The following is an 11547-nucleotide window of genomic DNA, read 5'->3' as shown; positions in this document are numbered from 1 at the left end:
GTCAAAAGGAGGAAAACATATGCGAATACATGGGCACAGTTTGAAAGAAACTCAACACAAACCTTTTTCAAGCCAGACCTCCAAGGTCAACACTGTTGTTGCCAGCAGGTAACAACTCGGATGGTAGAATATGGCAGTAGCAGGAGCAATTAATAGAAAACAAAGTAGAGTCTTAGAAGAATAGTTTTAAGAATAAAGCTGTGGCAGCTGACTTGCTAGTTTCAGGCTAGAGGCATACAACTGCAGCACAGCTTGTGAGGGGTTGGAATTTGGGGAAACACGTTATCAGTAAGTTTGGTAGCGGCTGGCATCAGTCATGACCAATCTTATCATCACCGCCTTTACTTTTCTGCAAAAGCTGTGCACTCTGCATTTCCTGATGAGAACAGTCTTCAGCACAGCTGCCACAAAAGCTTCTCCCAAGGGGATTTCGATGTCCTTGTGCAGGAGGTGCAGAATCGACACAAGTAAATACACAGAGCCTTAAATTAAATTAACTTGGGGAGGAGATAACGCTTTTGCTTACCCTGGTGCGGTGGTCCAAGGAGAACTGTGGCATTGTGGGAAACACTTCAGTGAAAACAACACAGAATCAGTGGTACTGACAGTTGACCGTGGCATTGGGACAACCACATGCCATTCATGATGCCCATAGAGGATGAAGTCAGTAATTCACACTACAACCTCATATAAATACAGTGAAATACAAAAATAAGTTGTTTTTTTATTTACTGTATATTAAATTGACTAACACGTCATCCATAAAGATGGTTTTGTATGTTTTTTAATAGTCTGTTCATGTGCACATTCCTTGATAAATCCATGGTAATAGCATAAGCCACAGGTTTATTCTATAAACCATTGGCCATGTGCTGTGCACCTCAGGCATGGTCTAAGCATGCGTGCGTGGGAAGCACAAATGCTTGACATCAAATTGCCCTGTGGTGCCTGATAATAACTGACACACCCCCACTGTGCCTGTCCTAACCGTCAAATTCAGTGCAAGTCAATAAAAAACAACCGTGGTGAGGTGAGAACACAGCTTGTTTGTGCATCCAGTAAAAACAACACTTCAGTAAAGTCCTGGCTGTGTGCCATCACAAAATGAGAGCCTCTAGTATCATCCATCTTTTGACAATAAAAGCCCAATTTGTAATTTAAATTCATGAATGCTAATTCCTGTGTTACTCTCGTAAATACCTGCTGACTCAAACCTTTGACCCTTTGTGTAAATGGTTCCCATTTACACATTAAAACTCATTTGAATCCATGATTGAAGTTTTTTGGAGAATTTAGTTGATCATGATTATTATTCAGAGCTTTTTCATATGAAACATAATGTCCTGAGTGACGCATGTGTGCTTATTTGTTACAGCTAAACCACAAAAAGAAGTATATCCTCCTTACGTGTTACGTTACGTGTTCCTGTAAATTCTGTTGAAATTGGTCAAATTTACACTGAAACACTTTCAGTCCAAAATTGGTTCTTTTTTCAAGTCATGCTACAAATTTGGCCTTATTCCGTGTTTATTTTTGCTGCTGTGCAATTTTCATATTTCTAGCAGTGGCTGAGATTTTACCATTGTTGAAAGAATGTAGGAAACACTGAGAAGGGAAAAAAAGCTATCAAGCTCCAAAGAAATATCAAACAAATCCACACTGAATGTGTCATGGTTTTGGGCTTGTGTTCTGTCATTTCCTTTTTTATTTTGAAATAGCCTCCTTCCCTCAAGTGTCTTTTAGTTTTGCTTCCTGTCTTTGATTGCTTTCCCCTGTGTCTTGATCAGTTTCACCTATTTCTCATTGTCTCCCTAACCTAAGTGTATTTAGTCTGTGTCCGTCCTTCGTTCAGTTGTCAGTTCGTTGTTGTATCTTTGTTAAGCACCCTCGGTTCCTCTCATCTGTGTGGTCTGGAGTCTATGTTTCACTTGAACCTTGTCTGTGGATTTTGGATTTTGCCTCCTCACTGTTGGACTTGTGTTTCTGTTTTGGACTGCTTACGTGTTGAGAGTCAGTCTGCGTTGGGTCCTGTTCCCGGGCATTCCCTGTTTCCCGGCTTGACTAATGGTAACAGAATGTCACAGTTAAATGTACAAGTGGTCAGAAATAAAATGCTATCAGGCCCTGTCTGTATGTAATATTACAGACATAAGCTAAAACTATTTTGTTGTTACCATGACTCTAAACTAAGAACAAAATAAGTTAAATTGTTCTTAATGCTACTGCAGCAAACATATTATGCTGAATCATATTGCTTCAGATTAGATCAAAAATAAACTTGCAACTATAAAATCACTGACCAGGCCAAAAATATTCTCCTCCTCTGATTATTTTCTATCTTAAACAACCATATTTTAAGTTCTTTCAATCTTTCATTTGTTCCAGTGTGACCTCTTTCACTCATTCACATGATCTTCACATGACTCCTCGGCTATAATTAACAAGGTAGCAATAGGATCAAGGCTGGAACATGAATATAAATAGGTAAACAATATGTTGGAGTTGAGCATCACACCATGAATGTGTCTTATCATCCACCATCTGGAACAGTCCTGTCAGTCAACACCTTTCGCTCAGTCAGATATATTCAGTCAACAGTTTAAATCAAACAATGTTATTGACAGAGGTAACAGAATTTGGGGGGGGGGGGACATAGGTAATGTGTGCTAATGTGCTGAGAAAACAGGATGATGAATGTACTTTGGTTAAAACAGTGGAGGAGGATAATCACAGTTAAGGCTGCTGATCTCAGAGTGTTAATTATTTTAACCTTTATTTGTCTCGGTGAGGTTTGCTTACACACACATGTGGGTGCTGTCAGCTGGAAGCTGTAATCTCAGTCATCCACTAAGCAGTTAGCTGGTCTACTGACGCATTTGATAGTTTAGTGCTGTGCTCATCAGCACTTTGGCACGAGATGTTCAGTGTTCGCATTCAGATTTCTGTCACTGAAAAAGGAATTATATGATTTAGGATGTCGTCTTGGATGGTTATGATATTTTTCCTCATTAAATTTTGTTATGTGTCTCACTTTTTGCAACACACTGACAACTATTTGTATTGCACTGTTTATTAAAATCTTCGCTTCTCCGATAATAAGGAAACAAAAATAACAAATGCATTTGGTTTCATATTTTCCTAACAGTCATCCTAGAATAAATTTCACAACAGTTGCATCAGTACCATGCAATGGGGCTAAGGTTGTACAAGGATAACATTTAGGTCTAGTGAGTATGACATACTGTATGTCTCTGGAAAGAACAATTCTTCCTCCCAATTAATTCAGCGTGGTCAAGAGTGAGATGGGACCATAAAAATATAGGAAAGCTAACCATTACATTTTGATAGCAGTGATCATATTGCACAGCCGGCACTGTGCACAAGAGAAAAGCAGTCATATAACATTTGTGTCGAAGACAATGACCTCTGTCTGACCTCTTTGATACTGCTCCCTTTCTGTCACACAAAGACGCATACACATACACACTGACACACATGGTCTGGTGGTGTTGCTGATGTTGGCACATTTGTGCTCTGGGACAAGAGCTGCTTCATTGGCACTGATTACCGCTTTATCCTTCCCCTGCAAACACCAGCCAATATCACCCTGCATACCAATGGACCACACCAACCAGAGAGAGATAAAGGGAAAGAGGGGAACGAGGGAAAAAGAATGAAGAACGAATATACAAATGAGAGATGAAAGGGAAAATAAACTGGTAAGTAAGCAGGCCTGGGCAATATGGAGAAAAACTTCTACAACAAACCTGTTTGTCGTAGTAGTCCATACGATATGTCACAATATAAATCAAGTCAATATTTCTGTGGAGCTGAAAGATTCCTTCAAGCTTAAATTCCTAAGTAGTAGATTCAGAGCATGGAAAATGATTACGATGTGTATGGAAGGCAAACAGGAAATCAGTTTTTAACAAATGTGAAATAAATTAAATGTGAAATAAAGGACACAAAAATATACTTAAATATTAAATATTGTCAGTATAAACCCTTTGTGTGAAAGAGTGTGAGAGAAATGTTTGCGGTTAGGTAGCTTATATCTTGGGTCACTTTCATCTGTTTGAATCCCTCATTTTGACCATGCATACAGTATCAGCACCAAATATACACCGGCTTCATGTTGGACTGTTTCAATTAACTTATAACTTATATAGGTGGGTGCCCTATCAGGTGGCTTGCCGCCAGGTGGTTTCATCAACCAGGCTTCATTCAGCTTGCCTCAGCTCCACCTTTTTGCCCATTTTTGAATTAACTGTCAGGCACTGCCAAGATGGCGACGGCCAGAGCCACCCACTTTGAGCTTCACAACGGTTCTTCAGAAACCTATGGGTGATGTCACAGACACTACGTCCATTTTTAAAAAATACAGTCTATGGCTAGAAACTAAATACAGTCTATGGCTTTGTTTCTGGGATTGGCTATTGGCATTATTAGGCAATGTTCCCTATCAATCCAGTCAATTTGAGATATGATTTCTATCAAACAGTAGAATAGGGTATTAAAAACATTAAAGATTAAAGGTTACACTTACAGCAGTTGTTGTTAAACCATGTTTGGTGAGCAGAATCTTACCTGATTTATGTCACTACACAGTTCACTGAGCTACAACCTTCTGTCAACTCAGCATATTGGACGTTCACACTATGAATTTGTTAACCACATAGGATCACATTGAGCTATAATTCTGTTCTGTCAGTTCAGAACAGAAAGATTTCAGAAGAATTCAGCATGTCGGCCTTTTCCTGCACACACACAGGTTCGTGAAGGGTACAAGTCTTTTCTGAGCAGAACGACTGTAGCAGCAATAAGTTGAAGATGGAGAGGAGTTGAATCTGCAGAAGTTAACATTCACAGCCACATCGATGGGCTTCAGATGTGTCAGACGAGGGCCTCCTGAATGAGTCACAGTCCGCAGTCTGAGGAGAGCTGATAAGACCTGATGGAGGACCTGCTTTTCAATGGGAGACAGATGGAGTTGGAACAAAACATATGACACACACACACACACACACACACACACACACACATACAGAACCTGTCCAAACATACACACAGAACAGTAATTTAACAGTACAGTGTCAGACAAATCAAGAGGTTTCGGGTGAATTATAATAATATCATTGTAAAAACATGGGAATATCCTGTCCATCACAGTTGGTATACGGACCTAAAATTGCAAACACTTTATTTATTGAATTACTTTGAATGCTTCAGAAGATAAAAAGAAGAATTGGACATTTACTCAGCTTTAAATAATGCCAAAGTCTAGATAAAACACTTATAAAACAAAATATAATGTGAACAGACGACTAACCTTTCAATCCAGCTTCAAATTCTGTTGGTTTTTGTGTTAAAAAACATAACCTTACTGACAGTAAAACAATCACAAACATTCTCATCACTCTTTTTTAGATGGACATTGTTGTGCAAAGACAAACACAGTACAACAGATGAAGTTGTTATGTATCACAATGGGAGGACCGGCTGTATTTGGAGAAGCATGGAGAGACACTTTTGGAACTGGTGTTATACAGAAACACTTTTGCCAATTCAATCCTTCATATTGGCATAAGGAGCGTTTTCGTGACCAAACTATTCCAATTGCTTCCCCTGTTGAATTGCAAGATGTCTTGGGACAGCTTGATGCCATATGTGACTGCCTGGATATGAACCAGGGTCTTTAAGCCAGTAAAAGACTCTTCTGTTTAGACATTACTGAACATCTCTATTAAAGCTATACTGTTCCAAAACAACAACTTTAGGCAAGCATGCTAGGTTTGTTTATGCACTTTCCAAACCAAGAATCAAACCCTTGCCTTTATCACTTATAGCAACATCCACCATCTCTAAATGTCTCTCTCCTCTTGCTTAGAAAAACAGATGACACTCTGACATGATGGCAAACATCTTCCATTTATGGCCCAATGAATATGCTAAGACAGTCTAATTGATTTCCAGTAGGATTTATGCCATTTATCTGGTTATTTATGCTGTAACTTGGGCCCATGTTCAATATTTAATGAAAATCCAAATGAATGGTGCTGACAGAGAGAGTAGGAGAAATGAAATGGAAATAGACTTTAGTGTATTACTGTAACAGCAAGACTGCAGTTAAAAACAAGTCTACCTGAAAGATACTGTATACAGTATATCACTTATACGATATAGAAGCTGGGTAGTGAAGTGAGCAGACTAATTGACCACTTGCTAAGCCCTGTCCCCCTTAGTTAGTGTTGCTGCCGGTCAAGCTTTCCGTAGCACTGCACATATGTAGTTTACAGTGATAACTTGTGTTTAAAACAATGGGTATTTGATTTCATACAGAAATAAGCAAAAACAGGCTTCTCATTTCTACCTGACAACTATAGATTTTTTTGGTTGAAATGACTGTTGCTGGCACATCTTATCAGCTGTAGCTAACTAGTGTAAGCTAATGACATGGATGTATTAAGAGAGTTGGATATACATGTCGCCACTCAGCCTTGCTGCCAACTTGTTCCAGTGGCCAGTTGTGGTACTGCAACGAAAAAATCCCGGCTGCCCAAAAAGCATAGACCACCATTATAAAAGAGACAATCGTAAATCTTTTGCCAGTACACTCAAACTGCAAACAAGGTCATTCATCACTATTTGAATTATTATTTAATCCACGAAGGTCTTATATTTGTAAAGCTTTCCCACAGCCAAGCAAATTTTTATCAACATGATGTCATCCCAATGTAAAGTCTATGGGTGTTCTCTTAATACATCCATGGCTAATGCTAACGCTAAAACGCCATGAGTTGGTTGAAAAGTCTGCCTCCAGCTGATTTTTTAACCTTTCCACCTGATTTATTTTAAAACAAGAACCCTGCAAAAGGGGTCTTGAATATGTATTTGATGGGTACATACATGACATAATGCTAAAAGACTGAGGTTAAAGCTAAGTGTCCCAGGGAAAAAGTCAGCATCCTCAGTTAATGATCCATGTAAAAGACATGGAAATAAAGGAACAACATTGTTTTTGTATTGCAGGGTAGAGCTAGTTAGCCCTAGTGCTATAGTACAGAATATATATATTTGTAATTAAAATGTTATTAATCTAACACAACCTTTGGATGGTTTTGATTCTTCCTATAGAAAAACATAGGCTTGGTCATGCTTTAATGTTCATATTTTAAAACACTACAAAAGAAAAGGATTTGAGTATGAGGAATAACCGATGAGTTTGGCAAATGTAATGCTATATAACGCAAGTTTCTCTGGACCAAGTAAAGAGCAGAAGCCACTGTCATTACTATAAACTCTGATATAGTATGCATGTCTGTCCGTCCTGGGAGAAAGATCCCTCCTCTGTTGCTCTTTTTCCCCATTAAAAGTTTTTTTGGGGGAGGAGTTTTTCCTTCTCCGAATCAAGGGTCTAAGGCAGGCCTATTCAATTGGCAGCCCACGGCCACATCCGGCCCAAGCAACCTCTGAATGTCCCAGCATACATAATCTGATATATGACAAAATAAGTAAACTACATATAGTGTATGGAAGTAGCTAACAAGTGAGCCATCTCGCTTCCTTCTCATCTCTGTTGAGAGTTCCACATGCGCAGTACAGATTGAGCAGGATGTTTACAGATGTAGCGAAACCGCAATCATATCTTTCACAAATCAACGTTTTCTCATGTGAGTTCCGACTACACTTAGTAGCTTTTCAAAACATCTGGCTATTGACAATCGTAGGGAAGTGCTCTACTGAAAATATGTCTCTGTCAATCCTGAAACGTAAATCTGACAATGAAAATGGTCAGTTTAATCCTGCCTGGACAGGCAAGTATTTGTTTATTTTACCGACATCTCCAAACGGCTGACAAATTTGTCATTACCAAAAACTAAAACAAGGTTTTAAATAGGCTGCTGAAAATGTCTGGACCATCTACATTTCCTGGTTTTAAAATCTGGCCCAATTCAATTTGTAATTGAATCGCCCTGGTCTAAGGACAGAGGGTGTCGAATGCTGTACAGATTGTAAAGGTATTTCTTTAACATGACCTGTAAACCCACTAAATAATGTTATTTGCTGATGACATTCCCCTTGTCTTTGGAAATAACACTAGCTTACTACTGTTACTCTTATTAAAGCATCATACACTTTACCATGCGGAGAAATCCAAAGCTTGACAGACCTGCCGTGCCTACTTATGGTTGCTAAGCTATGACTGGACAATCGCTGTTTGGGGTTTATCAAACAGTCAACTGCTCTTCAGTCATGGGACCAGGATTAAGTCGCCACATTGATAAAGCATCCACCATGTTGAGGAGCCCTTGAGCAAGACACTTAACCAGGTGTGAATGTGTATTACTGAAAAAGAGGGGAAAAACAATTTTCTCAGCAAAACTACAATACTGTGGTTAAATGTTTTTTCAAAAACATAATTTTTATTCATCTGAATTGTGCCAGTGCAGATTTCTGCACTATGATTATTATACAGTTTAACCAAGCAGACACTGCGCTTCATTGCTTCTCTTTCCCGCTACGATAAAGACTATGCTCACCTCAAGAAATAACACCCCAAAGGAAAGTCTTCACTGAGATTATAGATATGATTATGATGTTGATGGTTACCATCTGCAGCACCTAAGCACCTACAATCACAGTCACAAACAAAAGACATGCTGGAGGGTATAATTGCATTTATACATTGTTTTTCAACACAAGTGGCATCTGATTTTTTCCTACAATATCCACGCCCCAAAACATATTTTGTTTTGCAGATGTGTTAATATGAACATCCCATCTTTCATTAATAAGATTTCTTTTTCTAATTCCATTACAACTGAACCAACCAAATTCTGGGGTTCTGTCACTGCTGTGATATGTTGGCAAGTTTAATTCTGCCATATATTCATTGGGGGAAAATAAATTATAACAACATTTGTTCCAACTATATATACATATGACAATGGTGTGAATAATAGTCATCCAGCAAGTGTCATTATGTTCCATGACACACAGACAGAGGAGGTAATTGTAGAGTAATTGTTGATGCAGCTGCAACCTTTATAGACACAGGGCTTGGCTTTTCTGCTGCCTGTTCTGTTTGGCTCCCCACCTAATATATCACATAACTGTGTCTTACACTGGGCAACAGCTTTCCTGCAACCAGAAAAACACTAGTAATTTAATTTAAGGTGCCATATATTCATTCCCACAAAAGTTTCCTCCTGGGAGGCTTTTCGCTCTGTCACGAAATTGTCAGAGCAAGAGTGCACTATTTCTAAAGAGAAAGAATACATTGCAGCAGATTCAACGGGTTATGACTGAAGGTGCACCACCTCACTGCTCCACCACCACCACCACCACATGAACCACACCTTTGGATTCAAACTTACCAAATAGCAGTCACCCCATCTTTTTTTTTTTTTTGCCTTACAACAGGCCATTGACTCAGGTTTGTGCTGTACACCACTGATAATAATGCTCTTTTTTTTTTACCTGACACTGCTCCGTAGCTAACCCTGCTCTCTGACCTCCCTGGAAAGGCACAAACAAAAAGAGTATTTTCCCCGCAGAGATCAATAGAGTATCAGAAAGCTTACATTGTATTTTCTGCTACCTTGGTTTTTATACACACAAGAAACCAAGAAAAAATTAGTCTTTTAATGATTTGGTGATTTAGAGAATAGAATGTGATCACACAAGTGATATACATGTCTTTAAAGTATTGACATGACATGTTGCCCTTTTCTGTGTGCTGACATCAGCTCTAACACAAAAACAGGAACATGCACACACCAGAAAATCTCTCCTCACTCTTTATTTCAGTACCTCACTCCATGCACACATACACCTCTGGTGCCTCAAGGGTTTATGGAATGATGTAGTGCCATTTCTTCTCAAAAGCTACTCCCTTTATAATGCATGTATGTAACCAAAGCTTTCTCAGTCTCACAGTCCATAAAAGCATAGTATGACTGCATGCAGGGGTACAGTACAACACACATTATGGTGTTGTATACAATCAGCTTGTACAAGAGACAGAGAGAAAAAGAATGCTTACATACATGGATGGTGAAGAGTATTTGTGCATGTTTGCATGTGAGTACGTCAGTCAGTAAGTGAGACGGTCAGACACATTGATGTTAGAATGCATTTGTGCATCAATTTGCAGACAGCTGAACGTGTGTGTGTGTGTGAGTGTATATGTGTGTGTGTGTGCGTGTGTCAGTCTGTTTTATTTGCATGGTATGGCGCTGCAGCGTATATGATTTAGTTAGTAATTAGGAAATAGAGTCGTATCCAATTATTAGGGTTGTGAAGTATCACCCTGTCTCAGTAGTTATTCCAGTACTGTCTGCACCCTGCCTTATTATTACACCAGCTGCATATATGATTAGGTGTGCGCGTTTAAAAGAGAGAGAGGGAAAGAGACAGAGAAAGAAAGAGAGAGAGAGCAAATGCAGTATATGTGTGTGTCCAGGGAAGGCGGTGCCTACAAAAGAAACTCATTTCTGCTCATTGTAGATTATAGGTGGCAGGACCACATGCCCGTAGGAGCTGCAGCCAAAGCCTTTGCTGACAGTCTCATGACACCTTGTGTGTGTGTGTGTGGGGTTTGACTTTAAGTATACACACACACACACACACACACACAAAAATAAGTACTACATCATAAACAAACTATACCACTCTTGCAGCTCCACTGTACATAAAGTAAAAGGCGATCAATCAGATACATGCACTCCTGCTCTCACAAGGAATTGTAAATACATAGAGGGACATACCCCTGGCTTCAATGATGACTGTTTGTGTTTTGTGTGTTTGTGTGCGTGCGTGTGTGTGAGAGAATGTGTAAATCTGCACAATCATATCTCACCTACTGAAAAAGCCACCATCCGCTCTGCTTGTCACCAGTGGAAACAAAGAACAGGGACCGTTCTATGTCAGCAACTGGAGAGCTGCTATCTCCAACCATCTGGGAGAGGAAAAAGAGAGATACTCTGAGCTCTCTAGGTGCTGCCAGGAAGAAAAAAGAAGAAGAAAAGAAAAAATGAACAGACTTTCAATGTGGAGGTAGACAGAGAAAACATTCACTCCATAGAGACCATAGAGAGAGGTCTGACATAAACGGCAAGATGGCTATCTGCTCTGGGCTGACAAGAGAGACTGCAGACTGTGGATGACATAAGTGTACAAGTGCAAGTATACAACATATTATGCATGCAAAAGTGAGTCACAGGCTTAAATTTGATTTGCATTTCATTTCAGTTCTATATTGTTCCTAGACACAACATCAGTGCAAAGTAAAAAGTATTATAGAGTGTGTATTAATCTCCCTATAGACTCCTTTGTTTTGTTCCTACCTTGCACACAAACACACACCTGCCTCCAGCCCCTCCCTTTATAGTCTCTACCAGACACACACACACACACACACACACACACACACACTGACAGACAGACATGAAAGAACAAGTGATGCCGTAGATGTAGTGAAGCTGGTGAAGCATGTGGAACTAATTTACACACAAGTTACACATGGGAACATGGGAGGACAGCGGC

The 11547-nt window shown here is 39.4% G+C and overlaps 1 long non-coding RNA gene across 1 annotated transcript; it reads right to left on the bottom strand.

Annotated features, from left to right (window-relative positions):
• Window positions 1–3054: 3054 nt before the first annotated feature.
• LOC122863535 lies at window positions 3055–11303 on the bottom strand. Its single transcript, XR_006375030.1, has 2 exons — window positions 10862–11303; window positions 3055–4963 (listed from the first exon to the last, which is right to left on the bottom strand). It is a non-coding gene; the product is annotated as an uncharacterized LOC122863535 (long non-coding RNA).
• Window positions 11304–11547: the final 244 nt, after the last annotated feature.

The sequence above is a fragment of the Siniperca chuatsi genome, linkage group LG16 (assembly GCF_020085105.1).
Source record: "Siniperca chuatsi isolate FFG_IHB_CAS linkage group LG16, ASM2008510v1, whole genome shotgun sequence".
NCBI classification, from domain to species: Eukaryota; Metazoa; Chordata; class Actinopteri; order Centrarchiformes; family Sinipercidae; genus Siniperca; species Siniperca chuatsi.
Note: the sequence above shows the minus strand (reverse complement) of the source record. Positions and strands in the feature narration are given on the sequence as shown.